Genomic DNA, 26822 nt, shown 5'->3' on the forward strand with positions numbered 1-26822 from the left:
TCGGGCATTACCAACATTGTACCGGGAGTGACGAATGGGTTCTGGAAGTTCACCGGGAGGTGGGCAAACCACTCGGGGGAAGCCCAATGGCCTTAGGGGTGGTGCACCAGCCCTTAGTGAGCTGGTGGGACAGCCCAAGAGGGCCTTGGTGCCAAGAGAAGAAAACCAAAGAAAAGAAAAAAAGGGGAGGTGGGAAGGAAGAGAAGGACTGCACCATCCAATCCTAACCGGAGTAGGATTCCTCCTCTCTTCCCTGGCCGGCGCACCCTTGAGGGCTTGGCCCTCAAGGCAAGCCCCCTCCCCATCCCTCCTATATATAGTGGTGATTTAGGGTAGATTTGAGACAACTTTTGCCACGTGCAACTCAGATCTAGACACCATAGTTCTTCCTCTAGATCGTATTTCTGCGGAGCTCGGGCGGACCCTGCCGAAGTAAATCGTCACCACCATCGGAGCACCGTCACGCTGCCGGAGAACTCATCTACTTCTCCGTCTTGCTTGCTGGATCAAGAAGGCCGAGATCATCGTCGAGCTGTACGTGTGCTGAACGCGGAGGTGTCGTCCGTTCGACACTAGATCGGAATGGATCGTGGGACGGATCGCGGGACGGTTCGTGGGGCTGATCGAGGGACATGAAGACGTTCCACTACATCAACCGCGTTTCTTAACGCTTCCGACCGTGCAATCTACAAGGGTACGTAGATCCAAATCTCCTTTCATAGATGGACATCACCATGATAGGTGTTCGTGTGCGTAGGAATTTTTTTGTTTCTGTTGGGGATATACCCCGCAGTGTAACCCGGCTTGGAGTATGACCCGCCAAAGGACTTGGTGACTCACCGGTGACTCAGCAGTGACCTCGCGGGCAACTCATACTTGTCCCCACAGGCGACTTAGATAAATGATGAAGGCCCAAGGCCCGGCGTACACCCTCGCATAAGGCGTCTCATAGAGAGGCCAGGAGGGCCGGCTCACAAGAGAAGGCCCAAGAAGAGGAGAGACTCCCTCACAAAGGAAACAAGACCCGGATTAGGATTCAAGAGAGACTAGTCCTATTCCTACTTCTGGTAGGACTCTACATGTAAACCTACCCCTTCCACCTATATAAGGAGGGGTAAGGCGCCCCAAGAGGGACAAGATTCACAACTTAGGTCTAGACAAGACAAATCATGAGATAAACAGATTAGACACCCACGAGATTAGAGGTGCCGAGTCTGCACCCTTGTAATCGAGATCATCATCTTCATCAATGAAACACAAGCAGGATGTAGGCTTTTACCTCCATCGGAGGGGTCGAACCTGGGTAAACTCGTGTCTCTTGATTCCGACCAACCCCTTCAAGCCGCCACATGGTTGCGATGGCCTCACACCTAAGTTCTCTCACGAGGACATCTGCCGTGACAAAACCACGACAGTTGGCGCCCACCGTGGGGAAGATCGTACGGTGGTATTGTGTTCTTGAAGGGATCTTTTTAGGGATCGAGAAGCTTGCAATTTTTTAGAAGAAGATGAGTCGGTCCGAAAGGATCTATTTCAACTCCAATCTTACAAAGGGATCCACCAACTTCAACTTTCGTCTTTGCTCGAGCACGTGGTTGAAGCCGGCGGAATCAGGATCCATCCTCTACAAACCATGTATATTTCAATCTCGCTGCTCGATGGAGATCAAAAAAAATCTATGTCGGCCCTGTTTTTTCACAAGCAACAGACCAGGTTTCACAGGTGCTACCATCAACACAACGCCCATCAGATCTAAACTGTGCTGATGAAATCGGAAGCTCTGAGGTGAACAAACTCGTCCACGCTGCTCATTAACGGATTCAACCCGGTCAGAGTCCTTCAATAGCTAATCATATTGTGTCATGGAAAGTGATCACGAAGATAGTAGATGGGAGGGTCTGCTTATAAAAGTTGCATCGTGATGTGCCTTTCTACTTGATTGGATCAAGTCCCACAATAAACAAAGCGAGCTGGTTACGTTCATGGATTACACGGCCAGAGTGCAAATCACATGCGTATTCTATACATGCATGTATCTGCACGACCTGGAGATGGTCACGGAGTAGGATTCACCATACGAAAAAGAGAGGAGGAGTCCATGGCCTGAATATGGATTCACTACGGACTCGATCCCGAGCCGGACACCGCGAGCCACCGCGGCCTCGCCACGCCTTACTCCGCCGCGTCTAAGACGGCCTCGACCACCTCGTGTCCGAGCCGTCGTGGTTTCGCCTCGCCTCGCGTCTACCTCTATCGCTTCGAGCCGGGCTGCCCTCACCACGCCTTGCACAACCTTGTCCGAGTTGGCTTTGGCCTCCTCACGTCCGAGCCAACGCGGCCTCACGTCGACGCACGCTACTTGGTTGCACCGCGGCCACGCGCCGGCTGCTCCGCCGTCTCCATCCAGCCGCGCCGGCGTTGCTTCATTTTCACGTACTTCTCTGCGGCCTGGCCGAGCTGTCGCCTACTCACCTACCTCAACCACGCTCATGCCCGCACTGGCCTCTGCTCCCCCATGCTCGCGTTGCCACAAGCCACGCGTCCCGAGCTTTGTCGCTAGGCATGATGGGCCTCGACAACCGCTCTCCACAGAGAGGGGAGCAGAAGGAGTAGGCGCTGCAGCGGCAACATATATCAGCATAGTTGCTGCAGAGGTTCGTGTCCGAGACGCCGCGACCTCGCCTCTGTCGCGCCAGTTTCTGCCCACGAGGCCGCGCGCCCTGCTCCCGCTGCTGAGCTGCCCTACTGGACCACCCGTGCAGCTGGCTCCCGCTGCCGTGCCTCGCCGTCAGCACACCCGCGCATGCTCAGGCTACCTGGACATAGGAAGAGCGTCTACTGGAAAAATCGCTAGATCAGAGAAAAAGCCAAAGTCAACAACTCAATTGATAGCTCGGACATCTCGCACAGGGGATAAGAGGTCATGCAGAAGCGGAGTGCAGCCCCGCTGGGACGCGAGATGTGCGTCAGTGGAGATGCTTAAAAAAGGAAGAAGGGATAGCTGCTCCTAGATAAAAAATGATGAGAAATACAAAGGAAGGCCCACGTGAGAGCAAACATTATAATTGGAAGTGTAACTACGTCGACAGCGTCCGCATACAGATCATCACTATTTCATCCGATAAAAATATCGGGTGATATCCACCCTACCTATCATTTAGTACATACTATTTGTCCAAAGAACAATTACTCTGGCTGGTGATATTTTTTACGCAGGACAATTATTTCTTACAGAAGTGGCATTATCCCACGGAGATGGGGATCATGTCAGAATCATCCTACACTGGTTTTTATCCGCACCGGCTTACAAATGACGTTGTCAACTCGTTATCCACATCAGCTTACAACGCCACAACGGCTCACCATCCGTGCAAGTTCCCAATGACGCGGCGACTTACAATGACGCGGCCAACTCTCACGTCCGCGCAACCAAAACGGCTTACAATGCCGCGACCGATTCTCGAGTTCGTGCCAAATCACAAGATATCTCTCGCATTCAACTCAACCCGCTGGTGCAGTGCTCGCCTGTACGAGCTGCCCAACAGATGGACGCAAGACGCCGCCTTCACGGTCCAGATTATGTCAACCCGCTCGTGCAGTACTCGCCTATACGAGCGGCCCAACAGACAGACGCAAGACACCGCCCTCGCGGTCCGTACGACGTCAACATATCGGTGAGGTGCTCGCTTATACGAGCCGCCCTACACACGCGCGCAAGCCGCCGCCCCCACGGTCCAATCTACATCAACATATTAGTTCGGTGCTTGCCTATACGAGCCACCCAACAGACGCATGCAAGCCGCCTCTGCGGCCAATCTCCCCTAACAACATTGGAGCAAAGCATATCAAGAGTAACAGGAGAGTTTGACATAGAAACATCCCGCATGAAGCTACAATTTGAGCTGGCCCTTATTGAACCGACAATTCAAAGCAAGAAGCAAAAGAAAAGTAAAGTGGCCCTGAAGGAACCATGAGAGCCGGACTACCTGAGAATTAAGCACGGGTCAAAGGTCCATCATTCACCATCAACCCTATGCCGGTTTATGTCACAATCAAATATGGACACTCTCAAGCCACCTCTTTGAGTCGACTCAAGACTCGGGGGCTAAACAGACATGGCTCGCCCGATCCAACCAGGTTGAATAATTCAAGAACACCGGGTCATTGCACGCAAGATAACCCGGCCCCAAGGGCTATTGCCTCATTGGCGGGCATTTTAAAGTCGCCCAAGAGGACGAATCGCCACGATGCGCCGTTCAAACATGGGTGCCTTGCTTCATTGGCAAGCATTTTAAAGTCGCTCAAAAGGACCAGTCGCCACGATGCGTCATTCAAACATGGGTGCCCTGCTTCATTGGCAGGTATCTTAAAGTCTCCCAAGAGGACAAATCGCCACGATGCACAGTTCAAACATGGGTGCCCGGCTTAATGGCATGAATTCATGGTTAAACCTGCCTGTCTGCATGATGCTACTCCAAATCCCGTGTACCCCGTTTCATGATAAGTCAATCCAGTTGGACCCTGAACTTATCCGGGTTAAAACATCGATTGGTCGTGAGTGCCGGCTTACAGAGAGCGAGGATACTCCATTTGCCAATAAGCCGCCTTCTTGGTCAAACCTGCCTGTCTGCATGATGCTACTCCGAACCCCATGTACTCTCGATATGTCAATCCAGTTGGACCCTGAACTATCCAGTTTAAAACATCGATTGGTCGTGAGTGCCGGCTTATAGAAAACGAGGATATTCCATGGGCTATTAAGCCGCCTTCTTTGAAACTTGGTTAAGCCTGCCCATCTGCATGATGCTACTCCGAACCCCGTGTACTCTCGAAAAGTCATCCATTTGGCTCTGACTTCCAGGTTAAAACATCGATTGGTCGTGAGTGCCGGCTTATAGAGAGCGAGGATAAACCAGTGGCTATCAAGCTAGTTTCATTGAAGTAAGATTCAAGTCTCATAAACCAGTACTATTTTGTCATATACATGCATCATCCTGCATTGCATCATGCATCATACATACATATCATGCCGGTCTTCAAACCGGGTCAAAGCATAAATTATTGCAGGTGCAAATAAATCTGTGAATAGCCAATTTGGCTGGATTTTCGTCATGGTTTATCATAACCAGTGTTAAATGATTGGGGTTTTTTAAGCCAGCTCAGAATAATTGTCTATTGTTGAAGGGCCGCCCTATCATATATAAATACCGGGTCATCTAATTGACCGACCCTTGGATTTCTTCAACTTGTGCTTTGTAGTAAACTACAACACTTATGGATTTCTCAAGGATATATTTGCTGGGTTACATTGCAACCACAGTCAAGGATTTCTTTTATCACAAAGGCATCATCATCTCACAGAGTGGATACGATTTTATTCTAAAGTGGAAGGAATAGCCCCGAGTCGCTGCAGGCACACAACCCGGCACTTGGGGACTACATTATTCAAATCAAGATTACATCAAAGTATGAAAGTCCCATGTCGCTGCAAGCATGCACCATGACACTTGGGGGCTTATGCAATCAGCTTTTCAAATCACCACATCATCAACAGACCCAACTATTTCAAGGAGATAAGCCGGCCCTGGGGGCTACAGGTCGCTCTTTATTAAAATATGGATTCAAGGAAGTCACTGCTCATTATTGCATAATGACCTGGCCCTTGGGGGCTACATCATATGATGTTTTATTTTCAAAGGAGAAGAACGTGGAAGTCCCGAGTCGCCGCAAACAATCGACCCGTCACTTGGGGGCTACACTATTCAGATCATAATTTCTAAAGTCCTAGGTTGCCGCAGGCAAGACAACCCGACCCTTGGGGGCTACATCACTAAGTTGTTTCACAGATCATGAGGTTCAAATTGAATACCCGACCCATCACACACTGATGACCCGGCCCTTGGGGGCTACACGTATATGGATATAGCAAAAAATTGAAGAGCACATTTCATTTCATCATGGAGGTGAAGTATTGGGAGACCGGTTCAACATATTTTTATCTAGTGGAAGCATTGAAAGACCGGCTCAACATCGAACATATTTGTTTATTCCCAATAGTTCGATATAGTCAATTGAAGTTCAGTTGTTTGATGGGGCACTACCAATAATCATGACCCGCCATTAGCAATCATGACCCGCCATTGTCAATCATAACCCGCCGAACCAAGAGAAGCTGGTTCAACATTGTGTGGATTTCTTATTCCCCAAATTTTCATCAAGCCAAAGCATTGGAGGCCGACTCAATGGCATATGTATTTTATTACAAAGGACACGTACCAACAAGATGATTGTGAAGATGGCTTGTTATTATGAAGAAGAAACCCTGATTTTTCAAGGAGCCACTTCAGTAAATCAAGCCGGCCACAGGAGCAAGTTGGTCCCTTAACTTATTTATTATTCTTAATTTAGGAGCTTACCATGAATAAATTCAAGCTAACCTGGGGGCTAATGTCGGGGATATACCCCGCAGTGTAACCCGGCTTGGAGTATGACCCGCCAAAGGACTTGGCGACTCAGCGGTGACTCAGCAGTGACCTGGCGGGCGACTCATACTTGTCCCCACAGGCGACTTAGATAAATGACGAAGACCCAAGGCCCGGCGTACACCCTGGCATAAGGCGGCTCATAGAGAGGCCAGGAGGGCCGGCTCACAAGAGAAGGCCCAAGAAGAGGAGAGACTCCCTCACAAAGGATTCAAGAGAGACTAGTCCTATTCCTACTTCTAGTAGGACTCTACATGTAAACCTACCCCTTCCACCTATATAAGGAGGGGTAAGGAGCCCCAAGAGGGACAAGATTCACAACTTAGGTCTAGACAAGACAAATCATGATATAAACAGATTAGACACCCACGAGATTAGAGGTGCCGAGTCTGCACCCTTGTAATCGAGATCATCATCTTCATCAATGAAACACAAGCAGGACGTAGGCTTTTACCTCCATCGGAGGGGCCGAACCTGGGTAAACTCGTGTCTCTCGATTCCGACCAACCCCTTCAAGCCGCCACATGGTTGCGATGGCCTCACACCTAAGTTCTCTCATGAGGACATCTGCCGTGACAAAACCACGACAGTTTCCCATGCAACGTTCCCCAACACCGGGTTGGCCCCGCACGGTGCTCTAGTATGGACTAACACTCATGAGGAGCACTGGCGCGGGGGTTGATTAATTATCCATGGGGCCCGGAAAGTCCCTGTGCAGTTTTATTAGGTTATTAGGCAAATGTAGTACCAAAGTTGGGCCTTGCCAGACCAGCTTTAATCTAAGACGAGTTATCAAGGGGGTCCCCATAACAACCCTGATCGTGTTAGGAGCGCTCAATTATGGAATATAACACCGGTAGCCGAAACTAAGGCGGCAAAGGTGGAACAAAACACCAGGCTAGAAAGACCGAGCCTTCCACCTTGTACGAAGTATATAGGTGCATTAAATTAAATAGCATTAATAGGGTGATATAACAAGGGACCCATGTTATCACATGGAAGCAACTGCACCTGCAACTAGCAACACTAACACATGGTTAAGCAAGCGGTAACATAGCCAATCAGTGGTTTGCTAGGTTGTAGGAAGGTTGAAGGTTTCATGGCAATGTTGAGAGGCTAACATTTATGTGGTAGGCAACGAGACATATCGAATGAAACGAGACAACTAGCATGGCAATGATAGTAATGGTATCTAGGGAAATGGTCATCTTGCGTGAGATCCCGCTTGAAGGAAGAATGACTCCGTGAAGCACACGAACCGATGTAGTCAAACGGGTCCTCACATTCCGACACGCTTGCGGAACTCTATCGAGACAAAGCAAACCGGAAACAAGAATCAACACACGATATTCACCACACAATGCCCACCACATATGATGCATGAACGGTATCAAATATGCCCGGTATGACATGGCAATTCACACAATCAAACACTACACATTAAGTGAAGTTCAATATGCAACGAGTTGCATATTGATGAAACTCCACATATGAATTATTTAGTTCACTCCCGTTTAGGTACACGCCATATTAAATGTGGTTAAACATGGCAAGGGCTGAAGCACAAATTAGTCTACCTATCTAGACATTTTAAATGAGGACGGAAACGACATATAGCGTCTCCGAACTGACCCCACTCGTTAAATTTTAATCTGTCCAGATGTTTCCTAATCACATATTATGTTTGTTAAACGGCAAAACAAAGTGGTTCACATTATTCTACTCGTCATTCTACTCCATTTACATAGATGGCTCATCTCCAACGGAGGTAAAGTTAAGTAACTACGACCTAAACCGTTTTTAACACGTTGTCACGCAAAATGAAGCAACAACAAGGCTAACAGTCTTAATTATGCATGCAAGTGGAAAGAAATATTAATCTACATAAAAATCTACACATTTTACTTATCTACGGTTTTTACATATGAAGCACGGTTAAAAAGTTATAAGCATTTTAAAAACAATGGTCTATCTGAAATTCGCAAAATCCCTAGGGCAAACAACAACAAAAAAATGACACGGTAAAATAATATGGGGCTTAGCTTGGATTTGAACCGAGGACCCTCTGTGTTGCAAAGAAGCGCGCTGACGAACAAGCTGCCTACGTGCTTGTAACACAACACGGGATCGATGTCAAGTGAACCTAATACAAAAGCTGATCCTCTGATGATGAAATAAAATGGGTGAAAAAATATTGCATCCATGGGGACTCGAGCCCACAACCTGTTATAACGAGGCCGGTTGTGCTAGACAACTCGGCTGGCTCTGTGCTCATGCTAAAATGAGATGGCAATCCTAATAAGGCCGACAACCAGAACGCATCTGGGCAAAACAAAGCAAGGTTCAGATCAGGGCGTTCTTACAGCAGACACACGGGACCGGCGGGGATGCAGGCTGCCATCGGTGCTGGGGCTTCGACGCTGAAGGTACCAGCAAGGCGGAGGCTTGGGGATGGGCGCTGGGTCGCAGATCCGTCCGCAGGGCACTGGATCCAGAGGGAGTTGGGGTGGAGGTCCCACGGTAGGGTGTTCCATCGATGCCATGAGCGAACCTGAAGCTCCTACCCACCAGAGAAGACATGGAGAGTGGGGAAGGTTAGAGAAGGAGGGGATGGAAGAAGGAGAGGGGAAGGAGGCGCGATGGAGAACGACCTGGTCGGACGAGGCGTTGCTGTTGCTGCTGGCGGCATCACACCGAGGCCAGGGAGCGGGCGGTTGTGGGGCATGCTCGAGGAGAGGCTCGGGCGATGGGGACCTCGCTGGTTGGCTGCACACGCAAAACAAGGATGATGGAATGGGTTTCTAGATCGGGATGATCCCGATGAAGGAGGAGGTTGGTCGGGTGGTGGCGGGCGGGAGGATCAAATGGATTGGACAAATTGGCTTAGGGTTTCACTAGCTATATAGGTAGGGGAGGGGCTATTTAGACCCTCCGATTTAAATCGGACGGTCGAAAATACTAGGTTAGAGAGTCCAATGAACAAACCGATGACGGCTTTGGGTAAAACAGGGTTGATCCGGATCCAACGGTTACAACCGCCGGGTTTGGGTTCCCGGAGGTCTTCGAACTAGGTTGCGCGTAGGGTCGGTGAACTGTGTAGAGGGGCTAGGCGGAGATGAGAGGGAAAACAGACAACTCGGTGACAGAGTTTAACGATGTCGCGGACGCGTGCGTGTGTGGTTGGTCTCAAACGGTCAACGACAAAACGGAGAGAACCGGCAACTAATAAAGTGTTGGAAATGTGCCCTAGAGGCAATAATAAATTAGTTATTATTATATTTCTTAGTTCATGATAATCGTTTATTATCCATGCTATAATTGTATTGAATGAAGACTTATATACATGTGTGGATACATAGACAAAACACTGTCCCTAGCAAGCCTCTAGTTGGCTAGCCAGTTGATCAAAGATAGTCAGGGTCTTCTGATTATGAACAAGGTGTTGTTGCTTGATAACTGGATCACGTCATTAGGAGAATCACGTGATGGACTTGACCCAAACTAATAGACATAGCATGTTGATCGTGTCATTTTGTTGCTACTGTTTTCTGCGTGTCAAGTATTTGTTCCTATGACCATGAGATCATATAACTCACTGACACCGGAGGAATGCTTTGTGTGTATCAAACGTTGCAACGTAACTGGGTGACTATAAAGATGCTCTACAGGTATCTCCGAAGGTGTTAGTTGAGTTAGTATGGATCGAGACTGGGATTTGTCACTCCGTGTGACGGAGAGGTATCTCGGGGCCCACTCAGTAATACAACATCACACACAAGCCTTGCAAGCAATGTGACTTAGTGTAAGTTGCGGGATCTTGTATTATGGAACGAGTAAAGAGACTTGCCGGTAAACGAGATTGAAATAGGTATGCGGATACTGACGATCGAATCTCGGGCAAGTAACATACCGAAGGACAAAGGGAATGACATACGGGATTATATGAATCCTTGGCACTGAGGTTCAAACGATAAGATCTTCGTAGAATATGTGGGATCCAATATGGGCATCCAGGTCCCGCTATTGGATATTGACCGAGAAGTCACTCGGGTCATGTCTGCATAGTTCTCGAACCCGCAGGGTCTGCACACTTAAGGTTCGACGTTGTTTTATGCGTATTTGAGTTATATGGTTGGTTACCGAATGTTGATCGGAGTCCCGGATGAGATCACAGACGTCACGAGGGTTTCCGGAATGGTCTGGAAACGAAGATTGATATATAGGATGACCTCATTTGATTACCGAAAGGTTTTCGGAGTTACCGGGAATGTACCGGGAATGACGAATGGGTTCCAGGTGTTCACCGGGGGGGGGGGCAACCCACCCCGGGGAAGCCCATAGGCCTTGGGGGTGGTGCACCAGCCCTTAGTGGGCTGGTGGGACAGCCCAAGAAGGCCCTATGCGCCATAGGAAGAAAATCAAAGAGAAAAAAAAAGAGGAGGTGGGAAAAGGGGGAAGGACTCCTCCTTCCAAACCTAGTTGGACTCGGTTTGGAAGGGGAGGGTTGTCCCCCTTGGCTCGGCCGAACCCCTTGGGGGTCCTTGGACCCCAAGGCAAGGCTCCCCCTCTTCCCCCTATATATACGGAGGTTTTAGGGCTGATTGAGACAAGTTTGCCACGACAGCCCGACCACATATCTCCACGGTTTGACCTCTAGATCGCGTTTCTGCGGAGCTCGGGCGGAGCCCTGCCGAGATAAGATCATCACCAACCTCCGGAGCGCCGTCACGCTGCCGGAGAACTCATCTACCTCTCCGTCTCTCTTGCTGGATCAAGAAGGCCGAGATCATCGTCGAGCTGTACGTGTGCTGAACGCGGAGGTGCCGTCCGTTCGGCACTAGATCGTGGGACTGATCGCGGGACGGTTCGCGGGGCGGATTGAGGGACGTGAGGACATTCCACTACATCAACCGCGTTCACTAACGCTTCTGCTGTGTAGTCTACAAGGGTACGTAGATCGAATATCCCCTCTCGTAGATGGACATCACCATGATAGGCCTTCGTGCGCGTAGGAAATTTTTTGTTTCCCATGCGACGTTCCCCAACAGTGGCATCATGAGCTAGGTTCATGCGTAGATGTCTTCTCGAGTAGAACACAAAAGTTTTTGTGGGCGGTGATGTGCATTTTGCTGCCCTCCTTAGTCTTTTCTTGATTCCGCGGTATTGTTGGATCGAAGCGGCTCGGACCGACATTACTCGCACGCTTACGAGAGACTGGTTTCATCGCTACGAGTAACTCCGTTGCTCAAAGATGACTAGCGGGTGTCAGTTTCTCCAACTTTAGTTGAATCAGAATTGACCGCGGAGGTCCTTGGATGAGGTTAAATAGCAATTCATATATCTCCATTGTGGTGTGTGCGTAAGTAAGATGCGATCCTACTAGATACCCATGGTCACCACGTAAAACATGCAACATTAAAATTAGAGGACGTCTAACTTGTTTTTGCAGGGTATGCTTGTGATGTGATATGGCCAACGATGTGATGTGATATATTGGATGTATGAGATGATCATGTTGTAATAGTTAATATCGACTTGCACGCCGATGGTACGATAACCGGCAGGAGCCATAGGGTTGTCTTTAAACTAACGTTTGTGCTTGCAGATGCGTTTACTATATTGCTAGGACGTAGCTTTAGTAGTAATAGCATGAGTAGCACGACAACCCCGATGGCAACACGTTGATGGAGATCATGATGATCAAGACCATGGTGTGACGCCGGTGACAAGAAGATCGTGCCGGTGCTTTGGTGATGGAGATCAAGAAGCGCATGATGATGGCCATATCATGTCACTTATGAATTGCATGTGATGTTAATCCTTTTTGCACCTTATCTTGCTTAGAAGGACGGTAGCATTATGAAGTGATCTCTCACTAAAATTTCAAGACGAAATTGTATTCTCCCCGACTGTGCACCGTTGCGACAGTTCTTCATTTCGAGACACCACGTGATGATCGGGTGTGATAGACTCAACGTTCACATACAACGGGTGCAAAACAGTTGCACACGCGGAACACTCGGGTTAAGCTTGACTAGCCTAGCATGTGCAGACATGGCCTCGGAACACATGAGACCGAAAGGTCGAGCATGAATCGTATAGTTGATATGATTAGCATAGAGATGCTTACCACTGAAACTATTCTCGACTCACGTGATGATCGGACTTGAGATAGTGGATTTGGATCATGTACCACTCAAATGACTAGAGAGATGTACTTTTTGAGTGGGAGTTCTTGAGTAATATGATTAATTGAACTAATTATCATGAACATAGTCTAATGGTCTTTGCGAATTACGATGTAGCTTGCGCTATAGCTCTACTATTTTTATATGTTCCTAGAGAAAATTTAGTTGAAAATTGATAGTAGCAAACTTTGCAGACTGAGTCTGTAAAACCGAGGATTGTCCTTGTTGCTGCGCAGAAGGCTTATGTCCTTAATGCACAACTCGGTGTGCTGCACCTCGAGCGTCGTCTGTGGATGCCATGAACATCCGACATACACGTTTCTGATGCCTACACGATAGTTCAGTGCAAAATACTTAATGGTTTAGAAGCAAGGCGCCAAAGACGTTTTGAAACGTCGCGGAACATAAATGATGTTCTAAAGAGATGAAATTGTGATTTCATGCTTATGCCCTTGTTAAGAGGTACAAGACCTCCGACAAGATTCTTTGTCCACAAAGTAAAGGAGAAAAGCTCAATCGTTGAGCGTGTGCTCAGATTGTCTGAGTACGACAATCACTTGAATCAAGTGGGAGTTAATCTTCCAGATGAGATAGTGATGGTTCTCCAAAGTCACCGCCACCAAGCTGTGAGAGCTTCATGATGAACTATAACATATCAAGGATAGATACAATGATCCTTGAGCGATTCGCGATGTTTGACATTGCGAAAGTAGAAATCAAGAAGGAGCATCAATAGTTGATGGTTTGTAAAACCACTAAGTTTCAAGAAAGGCAAGGGCTAGAAGGGATACTTCGTGAAACGGCAAAACAGTTGCTGCACTAATGAAGAGACCCAAGATTAAACCCAAACCCGAGAACTAAGTGCTTCTGTAATGAGGGGAACAGTCACTGAGGCGGAGCAACTCTAGTTACTTGGTAGATAAGAAGGCTGGCAAAAGTCGAAAGAAGTATATTTGATATACATGATGTTGATGTGTACTTTACTCGTACTCCTAGTAGCATGAGGGTATTGGATACCGGTTCGGTTGCTAAGTGATTAGTAACACGAAATGAAAGCTACGACATAAACAGAGACTAGCTAAAGGCGAGGTGACGATACGTGTTGGAAGTGTTTCCAAGGTTGATATGATCAAACATCGCACGCTCCCTCTACCATCGGGATTGGTGTTAAACCTAAATAATTGTTATTTGGTGCTTGTGTTAAGCATGAACATGATTGGATCGTGTTTATTGCAATACGATTATTCATTTAAAGAGAATAATGGTTACTCTATTTTCTTGAATAATCACCTTCAATGGTTTATTGAATCTCGATCATAGTGTTACACATGTTCATAATATTGGTGCCAAAAGATACGAGGTAATGATGATAGTACCACTTACTTGTGGCACTGCCGCTTGAGTCATGTTGGTATAAATTGCATGAAGAGGCTCCATGCTGATGGATCTTTATACTCACTTGATTTTGAATCACAAGTGACAAATCATACCATATGAGCAAGGCCTTGTTTTCATTGAGATGAAATAAGATAGTAACTTGTTGGAAGTGATACATTTTGATGTATGCAGTCCAATGGGTGCTGAGGCACGCAGTGGATATCATTATGTTCTTACTTCAATGACGATTTGAGTAGATACTAGAGTATTTGCTTAATGAATCACAAGTATGAAATATTGAAAAGTTCAATTCTGTTTCGGAGTGAAGTTCGTCGTAACAAGAGGATAAACTGTCTACGATATGATTATAGAAATGAATATCTGAGTTACGAGTTTTGGTACGCAGTTAAGACAATGTGGAAATTGTTTCACAGTTCATGCCACCTAGAACATCATAGTGTGATGATGTGTCTGAACGTCATAGCCACACACTCTTAGTTATGGTGCATGCTATGATGTCTCTTATCGAATTACCACTATCGTTTATGGGTTAAGCATTAGAGACAACCGCATTCACTTTAAATAGGGCACCACGTATTTCCGTTGAGATGACACAGTATAGACTGAGGTTTAGAGAAATCTAAACTGTCGTTTCTTGAAAGTTTGGGGTTTCGACACTTATGTGAAAAAGTTTCAGTCTGATAAGCTCGAACCCAAAGCGGATAAATGCATTTTCATAGGATATCCAAAACAGTTGGGTACATCTCCTATCTCAGATCCGAAAGCAAAGTGTTTGTTTCTAGAAACGGATCCTTTCTCGAGGAAAGGTTTCTCTCGAAAGAATTGAGTGGGAGGGTGGTAGAACTTGATGAGGTTATTGAACCATCACTTCGACCAGTGTGTAGCAGGGCGCAGGAAGTTGTTCCTGTGGCGCCTACACCAATTGAAGTGAAAGCTGATAATGGTGATCATCGAGCATCGCATCAAGTTACTACAAGCCTCGTAGGTTGACAAGGTCGCGTACTACTACAGAGTGGTACGGTAACCCTGTCTTGGAGGTCATGTTGTTGAGCAGCAGTGAACCTACGAGTTATGGAGAAAGCAATGGTGGGCCCAGATTCCGACAAATGGCTGGAAGCCATGAAATCCGAGAGAGGATCCATGTATGAAAACAAAGTGTATACTTTGGAAGAACTACTTGATGGTCATAGGACTATTGACTAAAGATGGATCTTTAAAAGGAAGACAGACGATGATAGTGATAAGTCACTATTAAAGCTCGACTTGTTGCAAAGATGTTTCTGACAAGATCAAACAGTTGACTATGATGAGACTTTCTCACTCGTAGCGATGCTGAAAGTCTGTTAGAATTATGTTAGTAGTTGCTGCATTATTTATGAAATATTGCACATAGGATGTCAAAACATTGTTTCCTCGACGGTTTCCTTGAGCAAACATTGTATGTGATACAACCACGAGGTTTTGTCGATCCTAAAGATACTAGCAAGTATGCAAGCTCCAGCGATCCTTCAATGGACTGGTGCAAGCATCTCGGAGTTGGAATATACACTTTGATGAGGTGATCAAAGATTTTGGGTTTGTACAAGGTTTATGAGAAACTTCTATTTCCAAAGAAGTGAGTGGGAGCACTACAGAATTTCTGATAAGTATATGTGGTTGACATATTGTGGATCAGAAGTAATGTAGAATTTCTGTAAAGCATACAAGGTTGTTTGAAAGGAGTTTTCAAAGAAATACCTGGATTGAGCTACTTGAACGTTGAGCATGAAAGATCTATGGAGATAGATCGAAAACTCTTAATAGAAGTTTCAACAAAATGCATGCCTTGACAAGTTTTGAAGGAGTTCAAAATAGATCAGCAAAGAAAGAGTTCTTGGTTGCGTTGTGAGGTGTGAATTTGAGTAAGACTCAAAACCCGACCACGACAGAATAAAGAGAATAGATGAAGGTCGTCTTCTATGCCTTAGCCATAGACTCTAAAGTATGCCATGTTGAGTACCGCACCTGATGTGTGCCTTAACTCAAAGTCTGTTGAGAGGTACAGAGAGTGATCCATGATTGAATCACTAGCAGCGGTCAAAATTTATCCTTAGTAACTCATGGACTAAGGAATTTTTCTCGATTATGGAGGTGGTTAAAGAGTTCGTCGTAAAGGGTTACGTCGATGCAAGCTTTGACACTAATCCGAATAACTATGAGGAGTAAAACGGATTCGTATAGTAGAGTAGATATTTGGAGTATTTCCGAATAGCACATAGTAGCAGCATCTATAAGATGACATAAAGATTTGTAAAGAACACACAGACCTCCAAGTTTCAGAACCGTTGACTAAAACCTCTCTCACGAGCAAGACGTGATCAGACCCCATAAATATATGGGTGTTGGATTCGTTGGAATCACATGGTAATGTGAACTAGATTATTGACTCTAGTGCAAGTGGGAGACTGTTGGAAATATGCCCTAGAGGCAATAATAAATTAGTTATTATTATATTTCTTAGTTCATGATAATCGTTTATTATCCATGCTATAATTGTATTGAATGAAGACTTATATACATGTGTGGATACATAGACAAAACACTGTCCCTAGCAAGCCTCTAGTTGGCTAGCCAGTTGATCAAAGATAGTCAGGGTCTTCTGATTATGAACAAGGTGTTGTTGCTTGATAACTGGATCATGTCATTAGGAGAATCACGTGATGGACTAGACCCAAACTAATAGACGTAGCATGTTGATCGTGTCTTTTTGTTGCTACTGTTTTCTGCGTGTCAAGTATTTGTTCCTATGACCATGAGATCATATAACTCACTGACACCGGAGGAATGCTTTGTGTGTATCAAACATCGCAACGTAACTCGGTGACTATAAAGATGCTCTACAGGTATCTCCGAAGGTGTTAGTTGAGTTAGTATGGATCGAGACTGGGATTTGTCACTCCGTGTGACGGAGAGGTATCTCGGGGCCCACTCGGTAATACAACATCACACACAAGCCTTGCAAGCAATGTGACTTAGTGTAAGTTGCGGGATCTTGTATTACGGAATGAGTAAAGAGACTTGCCGGTAAACGAGATTGAAATAGGTATGCGGATACTGACGATCGAATCTCGGGCAAGTAACATACCGAAGGACAGAGGGAATGACATACGGGATTATATGAATCCTTGGCACTGAGGTTCAAACGATAATATCTTCGTAGAATATGTGGGATCCAATATGGGCATCCAGGTCCCGCTATTTGATATTGACCGAGAAGTCACTCGGGTCATGTCTGCATAGTTCTCGAACCCGCAGGGTCTGTACACTTAAGGTTCGACGTTGTTTTATGTGTATTTGAGTTATATGGTTGGTTATCGAATGTTGTTTGGAGTCCCAGATGAGATCACGGACGTCACGAGGGTTTCCGGAATGGTCCGGAAATGAAGATTGATATATAGGATGACCTCATTTGATTACCGAAAGGTTTTCGGAGTTACCGGGAATGTACCGGGAATGACGAATGGGTTCCGGGTGTTCACCGGGGGGGGGGGGGGGGTAACCCACCCCAGGGAAGCCCATAGGCCTTGGGGGTGGCGCACCAGCCCTTAGTGGGCTGGTGGGACAGCCCAAGAAGGCCCTATGCGCCATAGGAAGAAAATCAAAGAGAAAAGAAAGAAAAAAGAGAGGGGGTGGGAAAAGGGGGAAGGACTCCTCCTTCCAAACCTAGTTGGACTCGGTTTGGAAGGGGAGGGTTGCCCCCCTTGGCTCGGCCGAACCCCTTGGGGGTCCTTGGACCCCAAGGCAAGGCTCCCCCTCTTCCCCCTATATATACAGAGGTTTTAGGGCTGATTTGAGACAACTTTGCCACGGCAGCCCGACCACATATCTCCACGGTTTTACCTCTAGATCGCGTTTCTGCGGAGCTCGGGCGGAGCCCTGCCGAGATAAGATCATCACCAACCTCCGGAGCACCGTCACGCTTCCGGAGAAATCATCTACCTCTTTGTCTCTCTTGCTGGATCAAGAAGGCCGAGATCATCGTCGAGCTGTACGTGTGCTGAACGCGGAGGTGCCGTCCGTTCGGCACTAGATCGTGGGACTGATCACGGGACGGTTCGCGGGGCGGATCGAGGGACGTGAGGACGGTCCACTACATCAACGGCGTTCACTAACGCTTCTGCTGTGCAATCTACAAGGGTACGTAGATCGAATATCCCCTCTCGTAGATGGACATCACCATGATAGGTCTTCGTGCGCGTAGGAAATTTTTTGTTTCCCATGCGACGTTCCCCAACATAAAGGATGCAATTTTGAAAACTGGCAGTAATGGAGTACCGATGCAATGCAGATGATGTGAATGATGCGATGATGAATGCGATAGACAAACGAACCACACAATGGGAACGGAATAAAAGGGGAATCTTCCGGGGCGTCGGTCTCGGGCTGTCACAACTCTCCTACACTACTAGAGGATTTCGACCCAAGATCCAAAAATGAAAGGGGAAGAGAAAGAGCAAGAGCAAGAGGTAAAACTTAATCGCTTCTTTGACAAACGAGTGAAACTAACGGTCCTTGAAGGTTACAAAGAGATGAAGAGTGAAATGAGAAACAAGCAAGAATTCAAACAAAATTTCGGAAGCACTTCAAATCACCCCAAATCTTGAGAATATTCACAACAAACTAACTAAATTTAAGAACGAGGAAAGAACATGATCTTGATAGAACAAGATGATAGATTGGAGAGAGCAATATCACCCCAAATCCGGAATAAGAGAAAAGAAATAGATCATTGAGAAGAAAGAATGAAGAAGAAAATGACAACTACTACCACAATTGAATTTGATAAGCAGTCTTGCAAGAAGAATTGAACGGAGTTGCTGGAAACCAACAACGGAAGAAATAGCTTGTAGTGGAGTTATGAAAACCATCCCAAAATAATGAGTTGACAACTAGCCACTAACACAAACAAGGATTGATTGCTTGGGAGCAAAAAGAAAGTCCAAACTTCTTACACCAAGAGGATACATGGAGAACTTGAATCAACGATAATCATCATAATAGCAACAACCCTTAGGAAAAGCTTTAGGTGAAGTATAAACCAAGATAGCTCAATGCAGAAACCATGAGTTTGAAAATTATCATGATCAGAGAATCGGTGGGTTTACATATTTACTTCTTCAATCAAATTTTCTTCGAGACTCCTCCATTAACAAGAACGCTATAACACCACCTCAAAGGATAACGGAAAACAAAAGATGGAGCGGCACGAAAAGAATTGATATCATGAGCCACTCTCGAAGAAGAATTGAAATCACCATGAACAAGAATAAGAATTATGTTATGCTTATCCTTCATCAAGTTTAATTGATGACAAGCAACGGATTTAGGATACCACTTATTCTTCTTGAAAAGAAACTTGAAGAGAGAGATTGATATGCACCACTAGATGCATAATTGAAGGAAGCACCGATAAAAATTGGAATGAATGGGGATAACAAGAATGAATGGAGATACATGAGAATGAGAAGATCATGAGCCACCTGAGAGAAAAAAACTTGAACAAAGCACCGGAATAATTGAGAGACGAACGAAGAGACAATAATTGAGAAGAATTTGAGGGTGAAGATGAAAGCTGAGAACGAAGAAATCTTCTGAAATGATGGCCTTCGGAGGATCAAGGAAAACAAAACAATTCTAAAATGCACCAGATAGTAAGAAAGAGATAACTCAAGATTAGAAAAGAATTCAAGATGATAACACAAAGCCGGAATGATGAATCTTCAAAAGAACAGACAAGATTTGATAGAAGCACTCCTCGGTCTTCTAAGTTGATAATCAAGGCAAGAACCATCACCAAGAATAATTGAGACACTCCGGAATAAGAATATGAAAAGTTGAGCCAATGAAGAGATAATAAATTGAAGCGATCTAGAAGAAGGAACATGACTGATGAAATTCATACTTACGTCATAGCTGAAAAGAATTAGAGATCTCCAGAGAAAAACAAATTAGAAGAGCTAGATAAGATCCTGGGAAAAGCCTGTGGGTTATGGGCCCACTCAAAGAAACCACCGTTGAAAATATTGCCTAGAAAGAGAGATATTGCACCAGTACAAATGAAAACTTGATGAGGTGAGGCCCTCGAAATGATTGAAAGAATTAAAAATAGGAAACTTCTGAGATCTTCAACACAACGGATATAATAGAGAGATATGACAACAAAAAAGAGTTGGTAAGAATTTCCAAGATGGAAAAGAACTTAAAGGATGAAAATGATATGATGAACACGGATAACTTGAACTTATTCCACCGGAAAAGAGAACAAGAATGAAGAAATGAAGAACTAGAATCCTGAGAATCTTCACCAAGAGTCACCGGATAAGAAAGAAAAGAAAAGATAGCGGAAGCATCAATGAATTGAAATGCACTTGGATGATAATTGAATCATTGAAGAAAAGGGCGGGAGGGCGGGGAAAACAAAGACAACTTGGGGCACAAGAGATAAGCTCCGGAAAGAAATGAGAGATTGATCTTGCAAAAATTGGAGAGGATTGAATTCACTTGAAGAGAAGCACACCGGGTGGAAAAGAATAAACATGACGACTGCGGTTGAAAAGAATTGATTAAGCAAAAGGATTAGCACTCTCAAATGAATATGAGAACATTGCTTAGGAAAGATCTGAAATTACCACTTGACATCGAAGCAACTCGAATTACGATATTCTAACAAAACAAAGGATGCGGCTTACAAAACAAGCGAGAACAAATTCATGAGAGAGATTCCACTCGATATTTTCGTGGATGAGGCTCACACGGGCTTGATACGTCCATTTTGCATCATGCTTTTATGTTGATATTTATCGCTTTATGGGCTGTTATTACACTTCACGGTACAATACTTATGCCTTTTCTCTCTTATTTTGCAAGGTTTACATGCCGGCAACTGGAATTCTGGCCTGAAAAAGGAGCAAGTTTGAGATACCTATTCAGCGCAACTCCAAAAGCCATGAAAATCAACGAGTAATTATTTTGGAATTTATAAAAATACTGGGCGGAAGAAGTACCAAAGGGGAGCCACGCAGAGACCACAAGCCTGCTAGGCGCGGCCTACCCCCCTGGCCGCGCCTAGGGGGCTTGTGGGATCCCAGTTGGCCCCCTGGCCCACCTATTTTCCTATAAGGAGGGTTTCATTCCAGAAAAAAATCAAGAGTAGGTTTTCGGGAGGAATCACCGCCGCCACGAGGCGGAACTTGAGCAGAACCAATCTAGAGCTCTGGCAGGGTCGTCCAGCTGGGGAAACTTCCCTCCCGGAGAGGGAAATCGTCGCCATCGTCATCAACAACACTCCTCTCATCATAGGGGACTCATCACCATCAACATATTCATCAACACCATCTCATCTCCAAAGCCTAGTTCATCTCTTGTAACCAATCTCCGTCTCGCGACTCCGATTGGTACTTGTAAGGTTTCTAGTAGTGTTAATTACTCTTTGTAGTTGATGCTAGTTGGATTACTCGGTGGAAGATTATATGTTCAGATCCTTGATGCTATTTAATACCTCTCTGGTCATGAATATTATTATGCTTTGTGAGTAGTCACTTTTGTTCCTGAGGACATGTGATAAGTCATGCTATAAGTAGTCATGTGAATTTGGTATTCGTTTGATATTTTGATGCGTTGTATGTTGTTTTTCCTCTAGTGGTGTTATGTGAATGTCGACTACATAACACTTCACCATTATTTGGGCCTAGAGGAAGGCATTGGGAAGTAGTAAGTAGATGATGGGTTGCTAGAGTGACCGAAGCTTAAACCCTAGTTTATGCGTTGCTTCGTAAGGGGCTGATTTGGATCCACTAGTTTGATGCTATGGTTAGACTTTGTCTTAATTGTTCTTTCGTAGTTGCGGATGCTTGCGAGAGGGGTTAATCATAAGTGGGATGTTTGTCCAAGTAAGGGCAGTACCCAAGCATCGGTCCACCCACATACCAAACTATCAAAGTAGCGAACGCGAATCATATGAACATGATGAAAACTAGTTTGACAAAAATTCCCATGTGTCCTCGGGAGCGCTTTACCTCCTATAAGAGTTTGTCCAGGCTTGTCCCATGATACAAAAGGGATTGGTCCACTTTGCTACACCTTTGTTACTTGCTACTTGCTACGAATCATCTTTTCACACAACTTTCTGTTACCGATAATTGCAGTGCTTGCAGAGAATACCTTGCTGAAAACCACTTGTCAGATCCTTTTGCTCCTCGTTGGGTTCGACACTCTTACTTATCCAAAGGACTACGATAGATTTCCTACACTTGTGGGTCATCAAGACTCTTTTCTGGCACCGTTGCCGGGGAGTGAGTCGCCTTTGGTAAGTGGAATTTGGTAAGGAAACATTTATATAGTGTGCTGAATTTATTGTCACTTGTCACTATGGAAACTAATCCTTTGAGGAGCTTGTTCGGGGTATCTTCACCTCAAATGGAAGCACAAGGAGTTTCTCCTCAACCTGCTTCACCTACTGAAAATATTTGCTATGAATTTCCTTCGGGTATGCTTGAGAAACTGCTGGCTAATCCTTTTACAGGAGATGGAACATCACATCCCGACTTGCATCTAATCTATGTAGATGAAGTTTGTTGTTTATTTAAGCTTGCAGGTTTGCCCGAGGATGAGGTCAAGAAGAAGGTCTTTCCCTTATCTTTGAGGGATAGAGCATTGACATGGTATAGGCTATGTGATGATACTGGATTATGGAACTACAACCGATTGAAATTGGAATTTCATCAAAGGTTTTATCCTATGCATTTGGTACATCGCGATCGGAATTATATTTATAATTTTTGGCCTCGTGACAGAGAAAGTATAGCTCAATCTTGGGGGAAGCTTAAATGCATGTTATATTCATGCCCCAACCATCAGCTTGATGCTTCCATTTTGCATCATGTTTTCATGTTGATATTTATCGCTTCTTTGTCTGTTATTTCACTTCATGGTACTATTCTTACGCCTTTTCTCTCTTATTTTGCAAGGTTTACATGAAGAGGGAGAATACCAGCAACTGGAATTCTGGCTTGAAAGTGGAGCAAAGTTGAGATACCTATTCTGCGCAACTCCAAACGCCGTGAAAATCAACGGGGATTTTTTCCAAATTTATCAAAAGTACTGGGCCGAAGAAGTGCAAGAGGGGCACCAGGGGGTGCCCACAAGCCTGCACGGCGCGGTCACCCCCAGGCTGCGCCATGGGGGCTTGTGGGCAGCCCACTGGCCCACTGCCCCCCCTCTTTTGCTATATGGAGGGTTTTGTCCAGGAAAAAAAAATGAGAGGAGAGCTTTTTCGTGGTTTCGCCGCTGCCACGAGGCGGAACTTGAGCAGAACCAATCTAGAGCTCCGGCAGGACGATCCTGCCGGGGAAACTTCCCGGAGGGGGAAATCGTCGCCATCGTCATCACCAACACTCCTCTCATCGGAGGGGACTCGTCATCATCAACATCTTCATCAGCACAATCTCATCTCCAAACCCTAGTTCATCTCTTATAACCAATCTCCGTCTCGCGACTCCGATTGGTATTTGTAAGGTTGCTAGTAGTGTTGATTACTCTTTGTAGTTGATGCTAGTTGGATTATTTGGTGGAAGAGATTATGTTTAGATCCTTGATGCTACTCATTACCTCTCTGGTCATGAATATGATTATGCTTTGTGAGTAGTTACTTTTGTTCCTGAGGACATGGGGTAAGTCATGCTAATAGTAGTCATGTGAATTTGGTATTCGTTCGGTAATTTGATATGTTGTATGTTGTTTTTCCTCTAGTGGTGTTATGTGAACATCGACTACATAACACTTCACCATTATTTGGGCCTAGAGGAAGGCATTGGGAAGTAGTAAGTAGATGATGGGTTGCTAGAGTGACAAAAGCTTAAACCCTAGTTTATGCGTTGCTTCGTAAGGGGCTGATTTGGATCCACTAGTTTGATGCTATGGTTAGACTTTGTCTTAATTCTTCTTTCGTAGTTGCGGATGCTTGCGAGAGGGGTTAATCATAAGTGGGATGCTTGTCCAAGTAAGAGGAGTACCCAAGCGCCGGTCCACCCACATATCAAACTATCAAAGTAACGAACGCGAATCATATGAACATGATGAAACTAGCATGACAGAAATTCCCGTGTGTCCTCGGGAGCGTATTTCCTCCTATAAGACTTAGTCCATGCTTGTCCCTTGCTACAAAAGGGATTGGGCCACCTTGCTGCACCGTTGCTACTTTTGTTACTTGTTGGTCGCTACGAATCATCTCAGCACACAATCACTTGTTACCGATAATTTCAGTGCGTGCAGATTTTTCCTTGCTGAAAATCACTTGTCAGATCCTTCTGCTCCTCGTTGGGTTTGACACTCTTACTTATCGAAAGGACTACGATTGATCCCCTATACTTGTGCGTCATCAGAGCTCTCGAGAGAAATTATCATTCAGAACTTCTATGCTCGGCTTTCTCATGATAATCGCACCATGCTTGACACTTCTTGTACCGGTTCTTTTATGAAGAGAGATATTGACTTCAGATGCAATTTATTGGAAAGAATTAAATGCAACTCTGAAGATTGGGAGTTTGATGAAGGTAAGGAGCCAGGTATGAATCTTAAGTTCGATTGCGTTAAATCCTTTGTTGAAACAAATACTTTTTGTGATTTTAGCGTTAAATATGGACTTGACTCTTAGATAGTAGCTTCATTGTGTGAATCATTTGCTGCTCATATTGATCTCCCTAAAGAGAAGTGGTTTAAATATCATCCTCCCTTAGAAGTCAACGTAGTTAAGCCCAATCCGGTTGGAGAGAAAGTCATCGCTTATAATGATCCTATTGTTACCAGTGCTTACATTGAGAAACGACCTTTCTCTGTTAGGATAAAGGATCATTCTAAGGGAGGGCTAGAATACAGAAGATCGATAAGCACACGAGTCAGCGGAAGCAACAAATATCTGAGTACACACATAAAACATGGGGTGCCTTAGAGAAGGCTAGCACAAAGGGAAACACGATCGAACAAGGCGAGGCCTCCTGCCTGGGAACCTCCTAAAGTACTCCTATCTTCAACGGCATCCATGAAGAAGACACTATCGGGATGGCAGACATCGGCAAGAAACTCCACTCCTGGGCTCCATCATCTGGTCGCAGCAACGGATCAAAGGGACAAAGGGGGAGCAAAGCAACGATGAGTACTCATCCAACGTACTCGCAAGACTTGCATCAGAACTAAGCTAAGTATGCATCAGTATCAACGAAGGGGGTTTATATGCCGACTAACTGCAGCAATGCGAGAAAAGAAGGAGAAGGCCTAGTCCTATCGAAGACTAGCATCTTCAGGGTCTTGCAACAATAGATGAGAGTAGGACAGGTGTAACACAATTAATAGTCATATTGTTGCAGCAATATTAAAGTGAGGTCACACCCAGAGATCCTCCCTCGACTCCCTGCGATGAAGCAATCCCGAGGCAAGTAATTCCAATTAAGTAACAATTGTAGTTGTATAAGACCACGGCTCAACTCCAAGTCGTCCTGTAACCGTGGACATGGCTATTCGAATAGTTAATTTTCATCCTTGCAGGGGTGCACCACATGTCCCATCACGCTCGATAACACTCTGGCCGGACACACTTTTCTGGGTCATACCCGGCCTCGGAATATCGACTCACAGCCCCACCTAAGACTCATCAGAGAGGCCAGCCCGCCGGTCTAACTCCTAAGCACAAAGGGTTCATGGGCCCAGTTCCCCTTCGCGCTCCTGCATGATGCGTGGGCAGCCGACGTCAGTCCTAGCACCCCTTAATCACAAGCGCGATGCATCTCAGGACCACTCGGGCGCGCGCCGCTACATTGCTGACATCTGAAAAGCTTCGGGTGGTACCGCGACGCCGAGTACCCATAATTCTTCCCGCGTAGCCGGTTAGTGCGAAAAGGTCTCCAACCAACACAGATCAAATATCCAAATCCATTATCATTTTAATTAGGCCATCGACACAATCTCGCGGGAATCCACCCGTCTAACATCTAATCACCAATGATCCCAGTAACATGGTCGAGTAACTATGTGGTTGTAACATCGGGGGGAATCCAAGGTATCACCCTCGTTGGATTCCGAAGGATGTATCCGTCAAGGTGGGCTTAGAGGAATCACCCTCAGGGTTCCCACACTTGAGGGGTTGCACGATAGAGGCATCGTCGGGAATGGTGAAAGAGGAATCACCCTCGATAACCATGACCTATTAGCTATACTACAGAGATATCATCAGGAGTACTTGGCGAGGTGTCACCCTCGATACTCGATAGTATCTCTGTAGCGTCGTACAACTAAGGGGGGTGTATGTGTTGTGTCGGGTCTGGCTCGTTGATCAGGGATCGAGATTTGAAAGCAAAGCGGGACAATTGAACTACGAGGTCAGAGGGGAAGACTGCTCCACCTATACTAAGCAGTTTTAAAGTACAATGCTGAAAGTAGAAGTTCATCAAAAATAGGCTATGCATCAGATATAGGAGCTAACTACAACAGTAGCAAAATACTAATGCAAGTAGTAGGAAGAAAGACATAGGCGATATAGGAATGATCAAGGGGGGGGGGGGGTTTGCTTGCCTTGCTGCTCTGCGGCAAAAGGCTGGTCAGCAGGGTCATAGATGTACCCGACATAAGCGTCAGTCTCGGGGTCTACCGGTAAGAAGAGGGGGAAGAAACAATAAATAATAGCAACGGTGCAACACAATGCATGACATGGCAAGATGCAGGCTAG

The sequence above is a fragment of the Hordeum vulgare genome, chromosome 5H (assembly GCF_904849725.1).
Source record: "Hordeum vulgare subsp. vulgare chromosome 5H, MorexV3_pseudomolecules_assembly, whole genome shotgun sequence".
NCBI classification, from domain to species: domain Eukaryota; kingdom Viridiplantae; phylum Streptophyta; class Magnoliopsida; order Poales; family Poaceae; genus Hordeum; species Hordeum vulgare.